The sequence below is a fragment of the Xenopus laevis genome, chromosome 7L (genome assembly GCF_017654675.1).
Source record: "Xenopus laevis strain J_2021 chromosome 7L, Xenopus_laevis_v10.1, whole genome shotgun sequence".
Classification (NCBI taxonomy): domain Eukaryota; kingdom Metazoa; phylum Chordata; class Amphibia; order Anura; family Pipidae; genus Xenopus; species Xenopus laevis.
In genome coordinates, this window is record NC_054383.1 from 36,024,238 (window position 1) to 36,049,189 (window position 24,952).

The 24,952-nt window shown below is 43.2% G+C and overlaps 1 pseudogene; it reads right to left on the reverse strand.

The window, feature by feature from the left end:
• Positions 1 to 1,319: 1,319 nt before the first annotated feature.
• Positions 1,320 to 21,901, reverse strand: LOC108705623 (annotated as a pseudogene).
• Between the last annotated feature and the right edge of the window lie 3,051 nt (positions 21,902 to 24,952).

Genomic DNA, 24,952 nt, shown 5'->3' on the forward strand with positions numbered 1-24,952 from the left:
TATATATATATATATATATATATATATATATACACACATACATACATACATACATACATACATACATACATACATACATACATACATACATACATACATACATACATACATACATACACACACATACATACATACATTATATATGGTAGTTGCAGGAGTAGCATTGCAGTTTCGGATTTCTATACCAGATGACCATGGAATCGAGAAGTCACAGAGGAATTGCATTGCAGATTCAGTGCTGTGTGTACCCTTAGTAGCATTAATTACTATTCATACATTCAGCGTAAAATATAAGCGTAAATGTAACAAAAGGCACAGCAAACATTTCCTTGCATTAAAAATGTATTTGTAATGGTTTCAGTTCATTTACAGAAAGGTAACAGGGCTGTGTGGGGTTCCTACCCCAAGAAAATACTGTTCCTGAGAGTACTGTTTAAAAGGCATTTATCTATTCGCAGGTTAAAATATACCACTTTCCCAGACAGACAATGGGGCAAATCCACTAAAGGGTGAATTTTCGCATGCGAAGGCTCCTCCACACTTCGCCAGGTGCAAATTCGTTACCACTACACAAATTCTCTAAAATGCGAAATTGCGTTTCTGTATCCGAATTCTGGCGAAGTTTCACTAGCGTAAATTCATCAGCGTGAGCATTTCATAGCTATCTTTCGCTAGCGTTCATTTCTGCCTAGAGAAACTTCGTTAGTATTCTTACACTTGGGCCAATTAGAATAGGGTGGGTACATATCTGTCATATATATATTATTTATTAGAGATGTTGGTGCAAATGCTTGAAGTGGCCACTTATTATTACAAATGTCAAAGGAAGCAAAATAAAGACATAAAAGATCCTCTAATGCCCTAGACATGAGCCCACCCTATAACAAATGTGCCATGCCCCTCAAATGGTTGGGAAAGAAATGTTAACACAAACAATTTTAATAGCTAGGACTTTTGAAGGTAATCCCGCTTAAAATGTGAAAAAAAAACCGCCAGATTTTTTTTTTCTTTTTTAGAACTTTTATGACTTTTTGGCATACAGGATATGATGTCACTGACATAAGACTGAGGAGGATGTCGCTTCATTTTATCAGTTCGCCAGGTCTAAGCTGGCAAAGGAAACTCTGGTGAAAGGGGTAATGTTCTGTAAAATTCGCAATTAGTGAATTTGCGGAGTAATGATCGCTTGTCTGAGCGAAAACTTGCCTGGATATAGGGTGCGAAACTGCGATAGCGACGGTCTCTTTCGCTAGCGAATTGTCCTCTACTCCTGTTAGTAAATTGGCGATGTCCCTGCGGATTGGATTTCTGGCGAATAATCGCAAGCATAGACCACTTCGCCTTTTAGTGAATCTGCCCCAATTTCTCTTTATCAAACAAAGGGCCACATTTTTGGTTTTGTCTGTCCTGTTTATAAGATGGTTACAATCCCTTGTTAAAGTAAACATAGTGGATTTTGTCTCCATATTGGCTCACTATAGAGTCTCGAAGTTCTGGTTCAAGGCAGCTTACAGACATGGAGCTGAAAGGAAACAGAGAGGTGCATGTTACATGAAATTATTGGCTACCAGGGAAATAATCTAATTATACAATATTCATTAGAATGACAGATATATGCTGCTTCATATTTCGGTTCACAAGGTCATAGCTTCTAATGAATAGAGAATGTGCCATATTGTTTCTTTGGCTCTGGAATTCTTGAGGTGCTGGCACAGGACGGTGTCATCTATTGATGAAAGTGGGGTTTGCTTTATAAAACATTCAGCTTTCTCAAACATTTTAAAAGTTATTTGTAAATGTATTTGCTACTGAAAGCAGTATCTGTCTGGCAGTTTATGTTTTCTGCTTGTTGATTATGACTCCTAAAACAATGTAGTAGAATAACGAGGCCTAGAGAAGAACCAACACCTGTAACATTGTTTCAAGAATCAGACGCAGAGCAGAAAGGCATTGACAACACTGCTCCCCACATTTCACCCTTAGGTTAACTTTAGGTTTACATAATTTTCTAGTAGACTTAAGGTATGAAGTTCCAAATGACAGAAATATCTGTTATTCAGAAAGACCCAGGTCCAAGCATTCTGGATAAGAGATCTTATACCTGTATAGGTAAAATTCAGGGTAGTTTAGCAGTGTATAGAAAGAGAAAGTCCGTACCATCTCTGTGGAAACAACGAGCAGGCAACAGGAACCATAAAGAGCAAGCTGCAAGAGAAAGAGAAGAGATCAGCCATTGCATGTGATGCACGACAAATAAAATAAATAGAAGGAGAGACTAGTCACCCTATGTCATGGTAGAGTTCAGAATGGAGTAGGGATGCACCGAATCCAGGATTTCCGAAACGTCGATTTATTGTTAAAAATCAGTTACTTTTATTAATTCACATTGAAACAGCACGCAGATTGTGTCCTGAAAACGCCTGAAACGCGTCAGGTGACACACTCTGCGCGCTGTTTTAATGTGGATCAATAAAAGTAATTGATTTGAAACAATAAATAGATGTTGCTGGAACTCCATTCTGAACTCTTCTATTTGATGTGGCATGAGACCCCAAGGGATTCCAGCACTCGATATCTGTGACCACGGACCGTGCCATTGGAACTCCACAACTGAGCGGTGATTATTTATGTTTACCCTATGACATGGTACTACTTTCCTATCATTTCACCCCCAACAGTGAGCAACTGTGTCAGGGTCCCCAAAATCTCATCAACAGCAATTGGTAGTGATAGGGGATATTTCAGGCATTTTACTATGGGTGGGTGAAACACCCAAAACATCTGTGTATGCGCCATAGGCCTTCAAACCCCTGAAACACTTTCCTTGCTTTCCCCTTTGAATTAGTCTATCCCAATGGTAGCCCCATCCTGCACCCTAAACGAACAGTCACTTTTATATCCACCACTGCTGTTTAATGCACAGTCTTCAAGGCTTTAACGCAGACTTTAGACCCCCAACAACCAAAAGGTGGCAACTAATAAATAATACTTACAAACCACCGGCCAGCATGACTTGCAGAGGAGCATGAAGAAACCGTATTTTCTGTGAGAACACAAGTAATAATGTGAAATACAACTAAATCCAAATAATTGCATTTGTAGTTCACCTTTAACTTGTACTGGGTTTACTAGAGGATTCCCTATAGTAAATACACACACAGAAAAAAGTGCTCCCTGTTTCAGACAGAAACATTGAGTATTCTGCAAGTATTTTGTGTTTAAATAAATCTTTTTTGCTATTTTTCAAATCCTGAAAGTGCAGCAGCTTTGTTCATTTTTATGTTTTTGTGGGTGTGTGTGTGTGGATGTGTGTGTTGCTTCACTTACTTTCATAAAGGGAAAAGACTCCAGCCTTTCCATCAAGATCGGTAAGAGAACTAGACAGAAAGGAACCACAGTTAAGGCAATGTTCAAGGATAATTAATATGGTAAGCATGAAAATACCCATTTTTTTATAATATTTAGCATTCCTAAAATCTATATTTGAATAGTAAAATAGCCAGTTAAAGACAAAGAGGAAACAAAAGAAAGGAACAGTGGAGTGAATAAACTGGAAAATAGAAAGGAACGAAAAACAAAGACAATAACATCTAACAAACATGCCTGATTGGTCTAAAAAGGCATTCTCTGTTACTCGGGATGCACCAAATTCTGGATTCGGTTTGGGATTTGCCCAAATCCAAGGAATTTTTTATCAGTATTCAACCAAGAGCCTAGGCGAACCAAATCTTAACCCTATAGAACTGAAAGTATCCATTATTCGGTTGGGGATTTGGCCTTTTTCAGCAGGATTCGGATTAGGCCAAATACTTGAACCCGGTCGAACCTAATTCTAATTTGCAAATGTAAATTAGGGGTGGGAAGGGAAATCACGTGACTTTTTGTAACAAAATAAGGAAGTAAAAAAGAATGTTTTCCACTTTTTCCTTTCGGTATTTGGCTGAATCTCCAAATCCTTTGTGAAAGATTCAACCTAATACCAAATAATGAATTAGTTGCATCCCAAGTATCAGGTACTTCCACCTAAGTGCCGGCTATTCAGACACAGAAGGCGGCTTCTGTATTTTTCAGTACCACAGGATTCGGCACCGAACCATAAAAAGCACCCCTATCTGTAACCACACTTTTACACCCATATACTGTTTCATCATCCCCCAAACCCCCTAAAGAGTTCCCCCCATATATCTCTACCCTTAGGTCTTTATCTTAACACTATCCTAACCCACCTCACTACCATCCTTCATCTCACCTCACAGTTGGGTTCACATAAGGCCCATGATAATCAACATAAAGCATTTAAAAAGTTCCATCTTTATTTAGCAAAGCAGCCAGCCTGGAACAATGTGATGGATACGTGAGAAGAAGAATTGAGAAAGGGGATTGTGACAAAGAGTTGCAGGTGGAAACAGACCCATGTACAGATACTTACTCATCCCAGGGGCGGCCATGGCTATTCTGGAAATTACAACTTGGCTGATTCCCTTGATAGAAGCTTTCTAGATTTACAATGCAAAAGTAGATATTGTATTAATGAACAATGGATAGAGGTAAGGGGAAGAATGATTTACGGTTCATAATGAGAGCTATTTATGGGAAGAAAAGTACAAAATATTTTGACTGTGAAATATGAAAAAAGCAAGGCTGATCCTATGCATTGTGAAAATTACAAATGGTGCTCTCAATTCATAGGGGCAAATAGGGGCTTCGCTCACAGCGCAACACTTCAGCGGGCGTAGATTTGCCAGGACAACGCTAATTCACTAAAATCTGAAGTTGTGTCCAGGGCACCGAACGCAGGCGAAGTTGCGCTAGCCTTAATTTGGCAAGCAGAGCGAAGTTGCACTAGTGTTGGCTAATTTGCATCTACTCTATTGCACTTCACCTGGTCTGAGGTGGCGAAGGCAAGTCTGGCGCAAGAGTTAACGTTCAGTACAATGTTCATCTTAGTGAATTTGCGAAGTAACGCTCTTTTGCCAGAGGGAAAATTCGCCTAGGGCATCTGAGTGCGAAGTACTGCTAGAATCCATCTCCTCCGCTAGCGAAGTTACGCCTGAGCCCGTTAGTAAATCGGCAAAGTACCGAAATGACGTCACGCTGGCGAATTTTCACCAGCATTAGTCACTTCGCCCTTAAATTTGCCCCATAGAGAGGCTGCCCTGGCATGTGTCTGGAACACTGTACATGCTCAGTATGAGCTGCTGCTGGGAATCTTCGGGGTTATCAGAATTCATCCAAACATCAGCAGAAACTGAGGATACATTTGACACAGAAGCTGACAGGGTTGATTATTAAAGGGGTGGTTCTACAGCAAATTGTCATATACAGGTATGGGATCTCTAACTTGGTAACCGGATATGCAAAAAGCTCAGAATTCTGGGAAGTCCATATCCCATAGGGTCCAGGCTAAGCAAATCATTTAAAAAATATTTCCTTTTTCTCTGTAACAGTAAAACAGAAACTTGTACAGGTTTGGCATCCCAAGAATGCTTAGGACCTGGGGTTTCTGGATTACAGATCTTTCCATAATTTGGATTTGGATACCTTAAGGGTACCAGAAAATTATTTTAACCTTAAATAAACCCAATAGGCAGGTTTTGCTTCCAATAGGATTAATTATAATTTGGTTCAAGTACAAGAATTTATTAGGACAGAGAAAAAGGAAATCTTGTTTAAAAATGTGGATTCTTTGGATAAAATGGAGTCTATGGGATATGGCCTTTCTGTAATTCAGAGATTTCTGGATAACGGATCCCATACCTGTACTTGATGGTAATCAAGCTGACTGAATCCATATTGGGTTTATTTAGTTTAAATGCTTTTTTTTGTAGACTTGAGTTAAGGTGGCCATACACAGGGAGATGCAGCCGCGATTTAATGGGATTTTTAACCCTGCCCGACTTTCCGACAGATATCGATTGGGGACGCCCGTGGGATGGTCCCACACACGGGCCAGTAAGATGCTGACTCGGTCTGTCAGCAGCTTTTATCGGCCCGTGTATGTGGGCCTTTATAGTGAACCAAAATAATAGATCTCCTAACTGTAATTAACTAGTCATTTATACTTATAGAAAGTTCTTTTAGTTGTACAATTAAACATTTTTCAGCCTTACCCTTGAGTGCCCCAATGTATTATCGTTTTCGTCAGTAACTGCAATGCTGTTAAGAATCTCCCTAATCAAAGCACAAAAAGAACCTGCATAAACCTCAACATTTGCATGGGCAACAAACGATTCCAAAGAGATAAATAAGAATGTATGGGTTGTGTTACAGTTATAACAATGTATGTAATGTTGGCTAGAATTTGCACTTTAACTGCAGTATAATCTTTCAACTCCGTTCTTTTAACAAACATCCCTCTCGTTGTTGTTGGCTGTGTGCAGAAATGTACTGAATTATGTGCAGGAAACGACATTTTCTGTGCAAAATGGAAGAGCAGTGGCTTTGTTGCAAGAACTTTTACACTGGAAATGCACATTAGTGTTATCTTTGGGGGGCAAAGTGTCCAACTATATCCCCCCTTCTCCTCAGTTCAGCTACCATATGTGTGTATGGTACACCCCCTTGTTCAACAGGAGTGCAATGAACAGGGCTTGTGCTCAACATACTTTTTGCCTATTGTTTTAATTAAAGGGGTGGTTTGCCTTAAAGTTAACGTTGACTGTGATGTAGAAAGTGTTATTCTAAGACCATGTGCAATTGGTTTTCATTTTTTATTATTTGTGGTTTTTGAGTTATTTTTTAGCTTTTTATTCAGCAGCTCTCCAGTTTGCAGTTTCAGCAATGTCATTTCTAGGGTCCAAATTACCCCAGCAACCATGCACTGATTTGAATGAGAGACTGGAATATGAATAGGAGAGGCCCGGACTAGAAAAATGAGTAATAAAAAGTAGTAATAACAATAAATGTGCAGCCTTACAGAAAATGTGAAAGCTGGAAAGAGTCAGAAGAAGAAGGAAAATATTAGTAAAGCTATAAGAAATAAATAATGATAATTTTCTTAGAATTGGTTATTCTAGAACATACTATAAGTTAACTTAAAAGTGAACAACCCCTTTAAGAAAATATCAATTTTTTCAGTGGTTTTTTTTTTTCCATTTCTTGAGCTAAACAAAGCAAATAGGGGAACCAAAGCTACTCCATGTTTGGTCCATGTAAGGTAGATAATTAAATTATCAGTATACAACTCCTTTCCTTCGATTTCTCCTGCAACTGTTTTGGCAGGAGTCCATTATTCAGGGGGATTATCTGTGCACTGGGAATCTAAACATGGAGTAGTTTTAGTTTCCCTGTTTAGCTAGAGAAATAACAAAAAACATAGATTTTCATGACACAATTGGTATACAATATGGTCAGCACCAGCCATATTCATTGCACTTGTGTTGAACAAGGGAGTATACTGCCCCTTTAACACACCCAGACATGCTCCTGCCCCCAACAGGGTTGGACTGGGCCAATGGGAGAAAACCTTGTGGGCTATGGCCATTGTGGGCCCTGCCAACTCAGGACCACTGCCTGGCTGGGATCTGCAAGCCCACCTTCCCTACTGGCTGATATCTGCGGATCCACCCTTCCTGCCGACCACCCCAGCAGGCCAGAATTCACAGAACCCCCCCCCCCCACACACACACATACACGATTGCTGGGATCCACAAAAAAAGGGGGTTCATTCACATGCGGGTATCCCTATTAGCTTAATATGGTTTCCTTTAAAGGACAAGTAAACCTTAAAAACAAATGAATTTAAAATAGATGAGTGCTATTCTAAACACTTTTGCAATGTACATTCATTATTTATATGTTTTTAATTCCAAGATATTAAAGGATACATGTACTGTTAACATGAATGGATTTTTGTACAACTGCTCCACTTGCTGGTCATTATCCGACCATCTGACCAAGTATTCAAGGAAGTTGAGAAAGAAAGAGGCTGCTCTGATGTTCTTTTGCTTAGGGAAGATTTGAGAAAGTTTTCTAATTTTTTTTCCTAAGCAGAAGAACATCACCTCTTCAACTTCCTTCACTGCTTAGTGGTCAGACTGGTCAAAACACGACCAGCAGGTGGCAGAATTGTAACAAAATTCATTCATATTAAGAGTACATGTATTCTTTAATATCATGGAATTAAAAATATATAAATAATGAATGTACATCGCAAAAATGCTTAGAATAGCACCATCAATTTCACTTATTTTTAAAGGAGAAACAAACCCTTAATAAGGGTTTAAGCCTAGCTTCCCACCCGGGCAAACGCCCCATATGCTTTACTTACCCCTCCGTGCAGATTCTGTTCAGCGGAGTTCACGGGCGCCATCTTCAGCAATCCTCGGAATGAGACCGTCAAAGCGGCGCATGCACAGTTGGAGCAACTTTCTCTAATCGCGACAACTGCGCATGCGCCGAAACTCACATTTGCCGTATCGCCGGTCTCATTCTGAAGATTACCGAAGCGGCTGAAGATGTCGTCCGTGAACTTTGCTGGACAGAATCTGCACGGAGGGGTTAAGTAAAGACTTAGGGGCATAGGCTGGAGGGGATGGGGGTCTATGCAGGGTAGGGTTTTTTTTAATTAAGGGGTTGTTTTTCCTTTAAGGTCTACTTATACTTTAAACTGTGGTTTATTTGGTTAATCCAGTGAGCACACTGTGGCAACCCACTTACTGCTGTCTCATCATAGGAATGTTGACACAATTGGCAGCCACCACGGCAGCGAAGGGAACCCATCGTGCTATCAAAGGAGGCGCTTTCTAAAGGGAAACAATGGAAAAATATGAGAAATGGAGAAAATCCAAGGGACGCAGAAACACTTGAACTTACAGACACGATGATCTGTTGATGTGATTTGAAGTGACAAGGGAATTCAGCAGACCATCAAAAGGACAATTATACAGTATATGTTTGCCCATATTCAATTATTTGTAAAGTGCTTTCCTCATGATAAAAAGCAAAATATATGTTAGTTTAAAATCAAACCCTCCATTTAATTATTCCCCACACATGGCAACAAGGCTACAAATTGTATTGTTATTCATCTTTGTATTCAGGCCTCTCCTATTTATATTCCAGTCTCTTATTCAAATCAGTGCATGGTTGCTAGTTCTAATTACCCTAGCATCCATGCACTGTTTTGAACAAAAGATTGATGAAATTGCATGACTGGAGAGGTGCCGAATAAAAAGCACTGGTGAATACATTGGTCAATATTTCTATACATTTCTAAAAAAAAAAAAAACAAAAGCTCAATTTTACATACCTTAGTGTACAAGTTTAGTCCTACAGCTGTAGCCAACGCTGTACTTGTGGCAGTCACGTAAGCCACGCCAATCTGACTACAGGGGAATAAGAGACATAGCTGTAAGGCACAATTCTAATCTAAAAATCCATTAGACATAATACAGATTCTATGCCTTTGGGTTGTTATACCTGCACTAGGTGCCACATGGGTGCCATACTGTACATTTTTATTTTACTATAGTGCTTAGACATCTAGATATTGGCAGTATGTAGTCAAAAAGAAAACAGGATTTTTTATACTTACCGTTAAATCTGTTTCTCTGTGATCAATAGGGGGACACAGGGACGACAGGGACGATGGGTTAAGCTCCACCCTCCAGGAGGCAGGACACTTACTAATAAATTTGTGGGCGTGCCTAACCGGCTTAACCCCCACACTCCAGCTTATCCAATCAGTTTGTCACAAAAAATGCTGTAACAAGATTACGTAATAATCAAAATAATAATAACCCACGTAGAAGGTAAATCAGGGAATTATCCCGACATGACCAAATGGTCAATAAACAAAAGTTTTAGGGCGGGCCGCCCTGTGTCCCCCTATTGATCACAGAGAAACAGATTTAACGGTAAGTATAAAAAATCCTGTTTTCTCTGTCATCATAGGGGGACACAGGGACGATGGGGACTTAACAAAGCAGCCCCCAAAACAGCAGGGCGGGAAAACGAATTAACTATTACTTCAGCACAGAATGCAGCACCTTGCGCCCAAAAGATGCTTCAGCTGAAGAAAAAATATCAACTTTATAGAATTTTGAAAAAGTATGTACAGAGGACCAGGTAGCCGCCCTGCAAATCTGGTCCAATGAGGCTGAATTACGCCAAGCCCAGGAAGCTCCGATTGCTCTTGTAGAATGAGCTCGAATTCCCTCCGGTGGAATCTTCCCTTTGGCCATGTATGCCTGTCTGATGGTCTCCTTGATCCATCTAGAAATGGTAGCTTTAGATGCAGGATGACCCTTCCTGGGCCCTGATGGTAATACGAAGAGAGTTTGAGACCGTCGAAAAGACCTTGATTTTTCAATATACCATCGTAAGGCTCTAACTACATCTAAGTTGTGTAGTCGACGTTCCTTATCATTCTTTGGTTCCGGACAGAGAGAGGGAACAACAATGTCTTGGTTGATGTGAAATGACGAGACCACCTTAGGAAGGAAAGACGGAACTGTGCGTAGGACTGCCTTATCCTTGTGGAACACTAGAAAAGATGGATCTGCCGATAGTGCACTCAGTTCTGACACTCTTCTAGTGGATGTAATTGCCATTAAGAACACTACCTTCCAGGTAAGCCAAGTATCTGAAATAGATCCCATCGGTTCGAATGGTGGATCCAGAAGGGCTTCAAGAACAACATTCAAATCCCATGCTGGAACTGGAGGCTGATATGGAGGAACTATATGTGCCACTCCTTGTAGAAAAGTGCGTACTGTATCATTCAAGGCTAGTTTGGACTGAAATAGGATTGACAGGGCTGATACTTGTACTTTCAGAGAGCTGAGTTTTAGACCTCGCCTGAGCCCGCGCTGCAGGAAAGACAGAACTCTCGGAATGCTAAGCTTGTGAAAGGATAGATTGAACTCCTCGCACCAACTCCGATAGGATTGCCAGACTCTGTAGTATGATTTTGAAGATGAAGACTTACGAGCTCTCAATAATGTGGCAATAACTTCTTCTGTTAACCCTTGTTTTCGCCAGATGTCTGCCTCAACAGCCATCCCGTCAAAGCGAACAACCCTGGGTTGTGATGTGCCACGGGCCCTTGGAACAGAAGGTCCGGCCTGTTCTCGAGACGTATCGGTTGTGCTATTGACATTTCCTGAAGGTCGTAAAACCAAGTCCTCCGAGGCCAGTAAGGAGCCACCACAATTACCGTGATGTCTGACTGTCTGATCTTCTTGAGGACTCGTGGAAGCATGGGTAGCGGAGGGAATATGTACGCTAGATTGAACTGCCACTTCTGTGTCATGGCATCGACCCCTGCTGCCAGTCTCTCTCGGTAACGAGCAAAGAATCGAGGCACCTTTGTGTTGTTTCTTGACGCCATTAGATCGACCTGTGGTTGTCCCCAATGGAGTACTAGTTTTGCAAACACTTCTGGGTGAAGTTCCCATTCTCCCGGATCTAGACGAATTCTGCTGAGGTAATCTGCTTTGGTGTTTAGAACTCCTGGGATATGGATCGCGGACAGCTGTACTTCGTTGGTTTCTGCCCAACTGAGAATTTGTTGAGCTTCCAACAGCGCCGCTTTGCTGCGAGTACCTCCCTGGCGATTTATGTACGCCACTGCGGTAGCATTGTCGCTCTGTAATCGAACCGGACTTGCCTGTAATAACTCTGTCCATTCGGCCAGAGCTAGTCTTATTGCCCTTAGCTCTAAGATGTTGATTGGAAGTTTGGACTCCCTTGGAGACCATTGACCTTGGGCAGACAAGTTGTCCCAGGTTGCTCCCCAACCCCTCAGACTGGCATCTGTGGAAATTATCTTCCAATCTTGCGTCGCCCAGGATTGACCCTTGGAGAGATTGGTCGGTCGCAGCCACCACTGGATGGCTACTCTTGTCGACTGAGATAGATTGAGCTTGCGAGTGAGAGCTCCCCCTCTCCATGACGTTAGAATGTTCGCTTGCAATGGTCGTAAGTGAATCTGTGCAAATGGAACGGCTTCTATGGTAGCAACCATGAGTCCCAGTACTCTCATTCCTAGATGAACAGTTGGACTCTGATCTCGGAGGAGTAGACGGACTTGCTTCATGACCTTCATTTGCTTGTCCAACGGAAGATGCACCATTTGTGTAATGGTATTGAACTCGAGACCCAGGAATGTCATGTGATGACTGGGTCGCAAATTGGACTTCGACCAATTTATGGTCCAGCCAAAATTCTGCAGAAGACTGATTGCCTTGCTCCGATCTTCCTCTGCCTTTTCCTCTGATCTGGCTTTCAGAAGCAGATCGTCCAGATAAGGAGTGACTGAAATCCCTTGCAGACGTAATGCCGCCGCCGATACTGCCATTAGTTTTGTGAACACTCTGGGGGCTGAAGAGAGTCCGAATGGCAGAGCCACAAACTGGTAGTGTTGGTTCCTGAATGCGAATCGAAGGAAGGAGTGATGCGGCGGCCAGATTGGTACATGGAGGTACGCATCTCTGATATCGATAGACATCAGCAGTTGATTTTTCTCCATCCCTCTTACCACTGATCTCAGAGTCTCCATTTTGAATCGTACTGATCTGACGAACTTGTTCAGCTGTTTGAGATCTAGTACCGGCCTGAAGGAGCCGTTTTTCTTTGGCACAATGAAAATGTTGGAATAGAATCCGGAAAATCTCTCTGAATGTGGCACTGGAACAATCACTCCAGTTTGTTCTAAATTTGTGATGCAATTTAGAAATGCAGCAGCTTTGTCTGGATCTGCAGGAACCCTGGACATGATGAATCTTTTGCCAGGAATGGTTGAGAAATCTATGTGGTAACCTTCGGAAATAACTTCGTTCACCCACATGTCTGACGCATGTTTGATCCACACCTCCCGGAATTGGAGTAACTTGCCCCCAATACGCTCCCCCGACTCCGGAAGGGGTACCCCGTCAGGCTGACGAAGACTTATCTGCTGCGGGCTTGATAATCGGTCGATTGGTCTTCCAATGCATGCGACCTTTGTCGTTTGTTTTGGCTCGAAAGTGTGACCGCTGTGGTGAATTGTTTCTTCGTGTGTATCGTCTACTTGAGCCACGAAAAAACCTTCCCCGTCTGGTGGTAGTAGTTGTTTTACTTTTGGCCTGTGGAAGAAAAGTGCTCTTTCCTCCCGTCGCCTGCGAAATAATTTTTTCGAGCTCTTCACCAAACAGGCGCTGTCCCTTGAATGGAAGAGATGTCAAGGACTTCTTAGAACTCAGATCTGCTGACCAATTTTTCAGCCACAATGTTCTACGTGCCGCAACAGAAAGAGCGGAAGTACGTGCCGTGACTTGAACTGTGTCTAGTGCGGAGTCGCACAAATAAGCCGATGCCTCTGCTATTGCATTGGCTGATAATAACAGATCGGATCTGGAAACTGCATTCTGGATGTCCTTGACAAGCGACTCGGACCACGCTTGTATTGCTCTGGCCACCCAAGCCGAAGCCAGGCATGGGCGAAGAGCTGACCCAGACGAAGAATAAATTGACCTAAGAAAACCTTCCAATCTTCGGTCAGATGGGTCTTTGAAGGATGCCGCATCTGTGACTGGCAATGTAGTGGACTTGGCCAATCTTGATACAGGTGCATCAACTGCTGGGGGATTAGTCCACTTTTCTACCAGATCTTTCGAAAATGGATAAGACTTAGAAAATTTCCTAGACGTCTGAAACTTTCTTTCTGGAACACTCCACTCTTCTTGTATTATGTGAAGAAGATGCTCATGAGAAGGAAAACAAACTTCGGACTTTTGCTTCCTCTTGAATAACCCCAAATCATCCTGGGATTTGGGCGTTTGTGATATATTCAACACATCCATAACACCCTTAATAATACCCTCCACATCATGCTGACTATCATGATCTCTGTGGTCCTCCACAGTTTCTTCCTCCTCCCCAGACGAAACTTCAGAAGGAAGTAATTCTCCCTCAGATTGTGAGGATGCCTGCTCAGCTGCAGATTCGTCAGACAAACAATGAACAGACGTAGTAGGCACTTTAGTTTCTTCAGACCGCTTTCTCTTAGAGCTAGTCTTTTGATCAAGTCTGGCTAACATTCTTCCTAAATTGTCAGCAATAGAGGGAAGACCCTGCAAGGAAGCAAGGGACTGTGTTAAATGAATGGCCCACAATGGTGCTGGCACATCAGCATCTGAGCTGAGCCCCTGACCTTGAGAAATACTCTCCCTTGAAGGATTCTCTGGCTGAGCCGCTGGTGGGCTTGAAACATCTTCTGAAATGAGCGCTGTACTCTGCCCCACTAAACAGGACTTACAGAGCGGCTCCCCCTGCCCTCGAGGCAGCTTAACATTGCAATTGGCACAGGCAAAAAATTTAATCTGCGCTGTTTTGGCAGCCTTCCCCCCTGCCCTGGTGAATAACCCCTCTGACCTACCTTCTGCCATGGAGATTGGGTAAGTAGGAGTGTGTGGGGCAGTCAGCAACCGCTTACAACTCGCTAGTACTTGCAGGAGCGGGGAAATGGGCCATCCGGTGCGCAGCAGAAGCACTATGCGCAAAATGGCCGCTGGAACGCATGCGCGCAACGTGCGCAAGATGGCCGCCGGAACGCATACGCCGCATGCGTTCCAGCGCAGCGTGATCCGGCCCTCTCCCCCCTCAGCCGTCTCCTCACTTAGACAGAAGGCGCAGCGAGCGCCCAGACACAGCATGGAGGGAAAGAACCAGCCAGTACAGGAGCACGCCCTGCACCTCTTACCAAAACCGTAAGGATAAAGGGGGGAACGGGGGGAGGGCTACCCTGCTAGGGGGAGGCTGCCAAGCCAGACCTGTGAGGTGAGTTGTTATGCCCAAGGCAGGTACTCACCTCGTGCCCATCCCGGCCAGACCATCTGCCATCGCCAAACTTAGCAGGGATACGTCTGGGTGGTCGTTATAGCCTATAGCGGCTAGAAATGACCCCAGTGGGCGGAGAAATACTGGGACTGTACTAAGGACAAACATGCGCTGCCCAGAGTAAGACCACAGAAAGAGAATAGTCATCCTTGACTAACATCGCTGGACGTCCATCCTCCTGGTAACAGGACACTTAAAAAACTGATTGGATAAGCTGGAGTGTGGGGGTTAAGCCGGTTAGGCACGCCCACAAATTTATTAGTAAGTGTCCTGCCTCCTGGAGGGTGGAGCTTAACCCATCGTCCCTGTCGTCCCTGTGTCCCCCTATGATGACAGAGAAAGTATTATGCCTTATAAAGGTTATACTGGGATTTTCTAATTGCTGAAGACACTGCAATATTCTGAGCATTTGCCATTAGCCTAAAGGCCACACCTGTTTAGCCTGTATGTTCCATAGAATTACTATAAAAGCCAGGACCACCATCAGCTCCGTGACCTTCTGATGTGTAACTATTGTATGGGATCTGTTATCAAGAAATCCCTTATCCAGAAAAAAGGCTGTCTCCCATAGCCTTCATTATACACCTTGTACTTGATCCAAACTAAGATATAATTAATCCTTATTGGAGGCAAAACCAGCCTATTGGGATTATTTTATTTCTAGTTGACTTATAATATGAAGATCCAAATTACGGAATGATCCATTATCTGGAAACCCCCAGGTACTGAGCAATCTGGATAACAGGTCCCATACCTGTATTACTCTCAGAATCATTGTGTTGCTTTGTTGTTTCTACGCACAGCAGTAACACTTACGTGAGAGTGATTGGAGACGCTGCGTTTCTGTTTGTATAGTTCACCAAAGCATTGAACGACTGGTTGACCCACTGCCAAAACACCACCGCCGGCACAGTTCTGACAAATGAAATCCAAAAAACAAAGTTATAATGGCAATAGACAAGCTAATTGAAAGCACAAGGTAGAAAGGTTCTACTAACTTTAAGTATTACACCTGAGCAGGGTGCAGATTAAATAGATGACTACATTAAATATGACATTGCTATTTCATGGGGAAACCATTTCCATTATTAGAAATGTATTTTGCCCTTATTAAAAGTATAGTCAACCCCATACCCTGCCCTTGTGCAAACAAAAGTATATGTGTGTTGTATAATATCACTATTACTTATGGATCTTTATTATAGGCAGGCTCACTGTAGTGCCAACAGCTAAAGGATAAACCAGACGGGCCACATTCTAGCATATCAAGAACCATGATAACCCAGATGTGATTTAAGATTCCTACCCATTCCTCATACCAGTCGGCTCCACGCTTCCTACCCATTCCATATTCCATTCTAAGCCAAGCTTCCTACCCATTCCTCATTCCAGTCTAATCCAAGCTTCCTATCCATTCCTCATCTCAGTATAATCCAAGCTTCCTACCCATTCCATATTCCACTCTAATCCAAGCTTCCTATCCATCCCTCATTCCAGTCTAATTCAAGCTTCCTACCCATTCCATATTCCAGTCTAATCCAAGCTTCCTACCCATCCCTCATACCAATTTAATCCAAGATTCCTACCCATTCCTCATTCCAGTATAATTCAAGCTTCCTACCCATTCCTCATTGCAGTCTGTTCCAAGCTTCCTACCCATTCCCCTCCAACTGCAAGTGTTTTATGTGTTATTGTTTAGACATGGAGTAATTTAACTCTAAGCTAAAGACAGACTGTGCAATCAAACTGCAATCCACAATAATACTATTAAAATATAAATATATTAAATGATTTTAAGGTTCCATAAAACTATATTTGTTTCAGTTACCTTATGGTATTGTGTGCACTATTTTTTTTTAAATAAATATTTAGAAACCTCACTACTTCCTGCACTGAGTTAAATGTCAAAATATAACAAGACTGTTGCCTTTCTGGTAAATCAAGCCACGAGGTTACCAGGATGTTCACTTCTCAAGACAAACAAAACAATGATATTGTTTCATTTCTTTTCAGGGTAATGTCACCTCCCAGTGAACGCAAGGAACACATCCCACTGCACAAATACCCATGTGTATCAGCTTTACACTTGAAAATTAGCCCACCCAGAGCAAGCAAGAAATTTAAGAACTTATATTTACGTTTATTATGTTTACAGGCAGACACCACTGCACAACAAAAATATACAACCACTCCCATATGAACACAAGATGCCCAGAGGAACCAGGTGCAGGTCTGTATTATGGGCAGGTCTAGTTCAGCAACATGAAGCATGCCAACAACAGTCATCTCTGAATAGAATTAAAGCACTTAGGCCAGAGAGGTATAATTATGGTAAAAGAGTTTACTGAAAACAAATTGGGACATTGTGAGACAATTTGCAATTGGTTTTCATTTTTTATTATTTATTGCTTTTTGAGTTATTTAGCTTTTTACTCATCAGATCTCCAGTTTACAATTTCAGTAATCTGGTTACTAGGTTCTGATTTACCTTAGCAACCATGCATTGATTTGAATAACAGACTGGAATATGAATAGGAGAGGGTCTGAATAGAAAGATGAGTAATATAAAGTAGCAATAACAATACATTTGTAGCCTTACAGAGCATTTGATTTTAGATGGGGTCAGTAACCACTATTTGAAAACTGTAAAGAGTCAGAAGAAAGGCAAATAATTAAAAACTTGTAAAAAAGAAAAAAGGTGGCCAATTGAAAAATTGCTTAGATTTAACCATTCAATAACATATAAAAGTAAACATAAAGGTGAACCACCCCTTTAACATGCTCACCTGTTTTCTACCAGTAGGTTAAAAGCAACCTGTAGCAAAAACATTGGGTGTCCTAATTTGTGGCCTGTACCTGTAGAACTGAAGCATGCACCCTGTAATGGCCATTCCGCCGGGGAATTGGAAAGACATTCTTCCAATCAGATTCATTTTGTCCCCGGTGTCCGGATGAAAAGCAGAATCATAAAGCTTCTTGGCATAATGCAGTTGTTCCTGGTGGCACAGAACCTGCTCTGAGAAAAAGAGATGTATGATTATCCCCAGCATACTACACACAGAGACTGCACCTAATTAGCACCTATGATAAATTACAGGATGCTACGAAAAGCGCAAGGTTGGTCATGCGGGGTCAGTATGTACTGCTCTTAATATGTTATTCAAATATAATTTGGACTTTTTAATTGATTATGAGTCAATGGACATATATCTTAGATAAATGGCTATTACATACAGAGACTGGATCTCAAAGGGGGAAAAAAAGTGTAAATCACTGAGGGGGGGGCTAGGCAAATGGCCATACATTATAAGATATTTCCCCAATATGCCCACCAAAGGCAGGGCGATATCAGGCTAATACGACTGCTCGGCCTTAGGGCCAAATAATCAGATTACAATGAAGGGAATAGGTGCCGAGAGGACAAGGTCCGCATCAACTAGCCGTCTAAAGGACCTGAATCAGCAGCTTAAATCTGCCTGGTTACAGCCACCTTTTACAAGCACCACAATTACGGGGGGTTGTCAAACATTTGTGCCCCCCATTGATTTACACTTTCTCCTTTAAAGGGGTTGTTTACCATCCATCACTTTTTTCAGTTCAGTTGGTTTCAGATAATTTCCAGAAATAAAGACTTTTTCCAATTACTTAATTTTCTATGTGTGACTGTCTTTCTAATATTGAAGTGTAAAGTTTCATTTTTCACCTTCCAAAGCAGCTATGGGGGGGGGGTCGCCGACCCTGTAAACTGTTCTCAGTTGATACATTTTTTACCACTTACCTGCAGGAATCCACAAGCTGTTTTGCTCTATCCAATTCCTGTCCTGGGATCTGTAATGTTAAAGAAGTGCTTCAACCTCCCCACAAATGTACTTTGGTCCCATCGGGGAGCATCGATGTTGAATTTAGCGATCTCCGTTGCCATAGTGGTCCTTTCCTTTACCTGAAATACAAACATTCTGCAATCTTATCCAATTCTAAAACAATATTAATGAAGTGTTTGTTTCCGGCTGAAAAAGTAACTGTAGAAGAAGCAGACCCTGCTTAGTGTAGAGTCCTGCGCGGAACCAATTTCTAAAACCCGGACCCAACACCACAACCCAAACCCGGATATTTACCCACTTTGATCCACTACCCGACCCACAACTGCCTTATCCGGAACCCTCGACCACCATCAAACAGGAAGTGATGCTGCTGCAAACCGGAAGTGACGTCATCGAAAGTGGGCGGGACAGAAACAAGTTTTGTAAAACTTTCAAAGGAGTAAAATATAGACAATATTACATAAAAAAATTAAGATAAGAAATTTAGATGAGACCTGCAACTCCGCAGACCCGCGGGTATCCCCGCACCTGAAAATCCTCCCCTCATACACAACACAGTGCATGCTCACAGGGAAAGTCACCAATGTGATAACATACTGTTCCCAAATGCCTAAACAATGATGAAAGAATTGAAAAGAATTGTGTAAAACTGGCAAAGGCACATTGATGACTGATTGTCTGCCAATGCTGTGAGCAGCTAAACACATTCCCATTTAGTATTGCTGCCCACACACAGGAAAATTGGTGTGTATAGGGATGGATGACTAATTGGATTAGCCTGATTTGTGCCAAAACAGATCTATGTGTATATGGCCAGCTTCAGATCAACATCCAATCACACACAACTGACCTAGCCAGGCTTCTGCCCATGTTGCAATAGATGACCTTCACCCAAAAATATGCGGAGGGGAGCTCTACCTGTTCCGATATGGGGCTTCCTACTGAATAACCATTGAATCCAAGGGGGAGCAATTCAGCTTTATTCAGTACATTAATTAGTAGTATTTGCAGACACTGAGCCTCATTATCCAGCGCAGGATTCTCCATTATCAGGGCAGTTAATTGGAAACAGCAGAATAATGCATTGGGGCAAAATATTCTATGGCTAGATACTTATGAGCAAGCTCACGTCACAGGTCATTATAAGTGAAGAGCTGCAGTGCTATTATACAATGGATTCTTTTTGTTCCAACTTGCAGACCCAGTAAACCACACAAAGACCAATGGTCTCTAAAAACAATATACAGACACACGCAGATCCAAACATGCTGTCCTTGCACGATGACATGTAGATCTGAACACACATTCACTCTTAAACATATACAGACACCTGCAGGCCTCACCAGCTACGAGGAAGGAAAAAATATACTGGACTGAGAAAAAGGGGACCTAAAGGCTTTCAAATAATTTGTATTTTTTTCAGTACATCATTTTGATTAATTTTATTTAAAGCAGGCATGTCCAAAGTGCAGGCCGTTTTCAAATTTACACCGACCCTCAGCCTCCATCATGAAATTAATAATAATGAGGCCCCCCAGCACAGTGAGATCAGGAATCCCATAGCAGTAATATTAAGGCACATTAGTGAAATGATCTGCCACTTGTCTATACTGCTGCCTGTGTGCTGAAGGTGTTAGCAATAGACACACACTGGCACGCGCTGTTTCCGCATACTTCTTTAGAGCTGAAGGTGTCAATAGACGTACTGACGTGCTTTTTTAAAAACGCCGCAAAAACGCCACGTCTGGCCTTGCCCTACAAATGCTAAAGAGAAAAAGCATTATGAAAAATAAAATTTCTTAAAAAAGGAAAATAACCCTCAGGGCACAGATGCCAATCGCTTGTTTTGCCCTTCTTGAATAACAAGTTATACATGTTAAGATTGTAACTTACAGAAAGTGCTTAATAGAAAGAGTTAAAGGGAGGCACATTGTAAAACAAGTGGAAAGCATCCGGCTGAACAATAATGATCAGCACAGCAATAAAACGCAAATATATATTTGTATTTCAATAATAATACATACTTAGAAGTCAGTCAGCTAGCAAGTAACCAGCACCATTGTATTTGCTCAAGTCACATGGCCACACAAAGGTAAGTGCCCCCTTGCCCTCTATACTGGTAACTATCACTTCATGTCAACTTTAATAAAAAACAGAAAAAAAGGCAAAAGGAAAACAGGATGAAGTGACTGCAGAGTAGGACAGACTTGTCTTTGGAAAAACTACAACTTCCTACATCCACTATTGGGAAAGGGCACTCAGAGTTGCAGCTGTAGCACAACAAGGTTCACAAGGGGTTGCCCACTGCTACTGTACAGGAATGTGACAGCCACCTGCCCACCATATCTCACTCTTATTGTTTCCTTTACTCACCGGGGACTCTACGCTGCCAGAGGCGCTGCTGGGAACGACCTGTGACAGCAAAAGAGTCATCTTGCCGCTGTGTTCCCTTCCTCCTCTCAGCACCCAGTCCCTTCCCTTGTGCCTCTCCGACAGGAACACGGCTCCTGTACCAGGCACACAGGCAAGCTCCAACAAGCCCACCTATCTTGAAGGGAGAACGACCAGGCCACGCCTACCGGGAGCAGTCATTGGCCTTTTCTTTTAAAAGTTCACAAAGAGCCTATAGCTGATAGGCTGCTGCCGGCATTGGAAGTCGCCGATGATTGGTTATAAGTGCGTCGGAATCTGACAGCCATGTTGAGAGAGGCTGCGTAAACTGTGGCCTCTTTTCATAAACAAGTTGGGTTTCGACAGCGCGGGGTTGGTTTCTGATTACAATTCGCTTGCGACAGGGGACACCAAGTGAGACAAGGCCTTTTTATTATAAACAGAAGCTTTCTCTTGTTCTTCTCCAGTCAAGGAGACAATGGACTGTAATAAAACAATGTCCCCAGTAGTATGAGGCCTTTGCACGGATACAGCAGGGTTGCCAGGTTTATATTTCAAAACCAGCCAAAGACTATAAAAAACTAGCCAAAAAGTAGCCAAAAGCCACTTTAAAAGTAGCCCAATTCATACACTGCCAATTCCATTTCCCGTACCTTATACAGGTAACACATTCACAGAGACTGGCAGTTGAAACCACAGCAGGGCTTCTGGGAGGTAGTTGTGTTAGTGGGGTTTCTTAGTCAAGCAAATTTCTCCAGCAGCAATAATTAATCCAGCACTGACAAATGGGAGCCGGCATCACTCGAACTGTGATGTCACCTTAATTTGCATTAAAAAATTGGCCGGTTTTAAAAGTCCAAACCCGCAGCAAATTCCAAAACTGCCCAAATCCGTACCTTGGCGGGTATGGACTTTTCAAACCTGCCAATTAGCTTTAAAAAATAGCCCAATTCGGCCATGAACCCGCTAATCTGGCAACCCTGATGATGGCAAAGAGCAGTCAATTTGATATATTATAACAGAGGTGGAAAGTTTAAAGCATAACATACATTTAATATCTATCAGGGAAACAACAATGGATGGAGTCGGTCCTGAATTTGCTAGGAGGGGAGAGAGAAATGATAAAATGCATTTCAATGTCTGCCAGGAGTTACAGAGGTCCTTAAAGTTATAGTTATTACGCCTAGTTATTCCACTTCATGAAAGCCAATACAAATGTGAACTTAACGGTTACATTTCACTGCGCTGGCTGGTAAGAATAATGTGACAGAATAAAGAGAAGGCTGCTATATTTCCCCCTATCCCATTAACAGAATTTCTGTGCTTTTTTACTAATACCACAACCTAAACCTTTCCAGCTGTGCCATGAAGAGCAGCCTAGCACAATGCAGAGAGCTGCTTCCCAAGCACGTACTAAAGAGACGTGAGGCAGTGCAACACAAGAGGCGGCAGGAGCAGTTAGTGTAGCCAGAGAAAGGTGCTAGTATTACTTACAGACTCCACTAGCCTACACTGAGCGGAATTTCAGGCATCTATGTAATGCGACCTCCTGTTCTGTTCCACACAGTCCAGCCAGGTATGCCTCGGGGAGGGGGCGTGCTGTAAAGCTGGCCATAGACGCAAAGATCCGATCGTACGAATTGTGGATTCGTACGATTTTCGGACCATGTGTGGAGAGTCCCGACATTTTTCGTCCGTCGGAGATCGGTCGTTTGGTCGATCGGACAGGTTAGATATCGGCTGCCGATAATATCTCTGCGTGTATTGCCGATCGTACGATTTTCAGTGGGAGACTGTCACTAGTGTTGTCAGACATAAGTATCGTACAATTACATTGGGTGATCTGTTCTTATTTGATCGGAATGGTAAAGACTTTGATCTGAATGCTTAGTGGAGGGTCGGGAGATGGGAAAGTCCGATCGTACATTGATTCGTACGATCGGATATTTGCGTCTATGGCCAGCTTAAGGCAGCAGAGCAGCAGTCTCTCTCATTTCTGTAGTCTAGTCTCTGCAAAATTGGGCAGGTTTTGAAAGTCCAAACCCGCAGCACCTATCAAAACTAGCCCAAAACTAGCCATTGGCGGGTTTGGACTTTTAAAACCTTTTAAAACCAGCCACTACATTTTAAAAATAGCCCAATTTGGCGGTAAACCTGCCAACCCGGCAACCCTGCAGCACTAGAGACTTGCGTCCCGCCCCTTTTACTTTGCATCTCATTGGCCCGCAGCAGCCGGAGGAGGAGCTTGTCACTGGGCTGCATTAATAAGTAATAAAGAGATGACTGTCCGTACAGTGCAGGGGTGTCCAAACTTTTTGCAACGAGGGCCACATTTGGTGAGGTGAAAATGTGTGGGGGCCGACCATTCTAATTGTTCCATTATCTGGGGGCACAAAAGAATGGGAGGCCCCAAAATGGACAGGGCAACTCTAATGTACAATAGTTTCATCTTATACTTGAGGGGATAATAATTATTTACCACACAAATCAGCCCTGACAAGCTTCCTGCATGTGCACCAGAACGAGTACATAACACTGTCCCTAACCATAATGCTCAGATGCCAATGCCCCTAACGCAAAGCAGATGGTAGATGCTTTACCACTCCCAGCAGTGTGTGTGTATATGTATGTCCAGGCTACTTGCCTGGGACTGGCAACCTTCCCCCCTTTCTCCTCCACTCCTCTGTAGCTCACTCTAACAGCCAGAGAGAGAAGACAGAACTTGTGGAGGAGTGTGCTGTGTGAGCGCAGAAGAAGTCTCCTGCACAGACTGACTCTCACTGACGTTTACCTCGTAGTCATGGTGGGGCAGCAAACTGCAGCAGGCAGTCTCTCTCTCAGAGTCTCCTGAGACGTCCACACGCTGTCTCCCCAGCCCCAGTCTCCACAGAGGGCAGGCACAGTCTGACTCCAGCCAGCCAGAGTAAAGCCGAGGGGAAAGGGGCGTGCTGGGCAGCACAGCTCTAGTGACGTCCACACTCTCACACACCCAGTCTCCACACAGGCCAGCCAATCGAAGCGGGGGGCGGGGCGTGCCGGCACAGCAGCAGCAGTCTCTTCCTCTCCAGGGAGCTGCACTGCAATCAATTTTTAGGAATTTGATGCGGGCCAATTTAAAATGACACCCCTGCTGGTACAGTGAGTGTGTGAATGAGCTGCACTTAATAAGGGTTTGGGCACAGCCAGACTCGCATCTCCCTGGTAACCCCTCTCTGTCGGTACCGACATGGCCACCCCCCTCTCAGACTCCGAAGCAGATCAGAGTGAGGGGCATAGCCTACCTCACCTTAGTGATAGACCGGAACGTGTCCACCCCGAGGGACTATTATTTCGCCCTAGCGCACACGGTCTGTGATCACTACGAGAAGGACCCATAAATCAGGGGTCAGGCACCATTTAACTTACTCGCAGTATCCACAATACCTGCCCTCCATCCCTGGCATCTAAATCGTATATGTCGGAGGCGTGGCGCGGCTAGCATGACGTGACGTCACGCCCTCCTCTCAAGTTCCAGCCCTCTGCTCTGAATCTGATTCCCAACCCAAGTCTCCTCCTCTCCGCCCCTTTTAAGAACGTGTATGTGTATCCTATTCCTGCGGCTGCTGGCTGGCTGGCGGCGTCACGTGCAGCAGTGCGTGCTACTATTTGGGGCCGGGCATTGGGCGGTTTTTCCAAGTCCAAACCCGCGGCACCTATTAAAACTAGCCCAAAACTAGCCATTGGCGGGTTTGGACTTGGAAAAACCGCCACCACGCTTAAAAAAACGCCCAATTTGGCGGGAAACCACGCAGGTTAAAGTTTCTGTCCTACAGCTGCAGCCAATGCAATGACTGTCAGTCAGCGTGAGTGAGGCCAAAACAGCAGGTTAGGCTGCACCAGGTCCCTGGGCGTAGACGGCTTGTTTTCTTGTAGAAATCAGC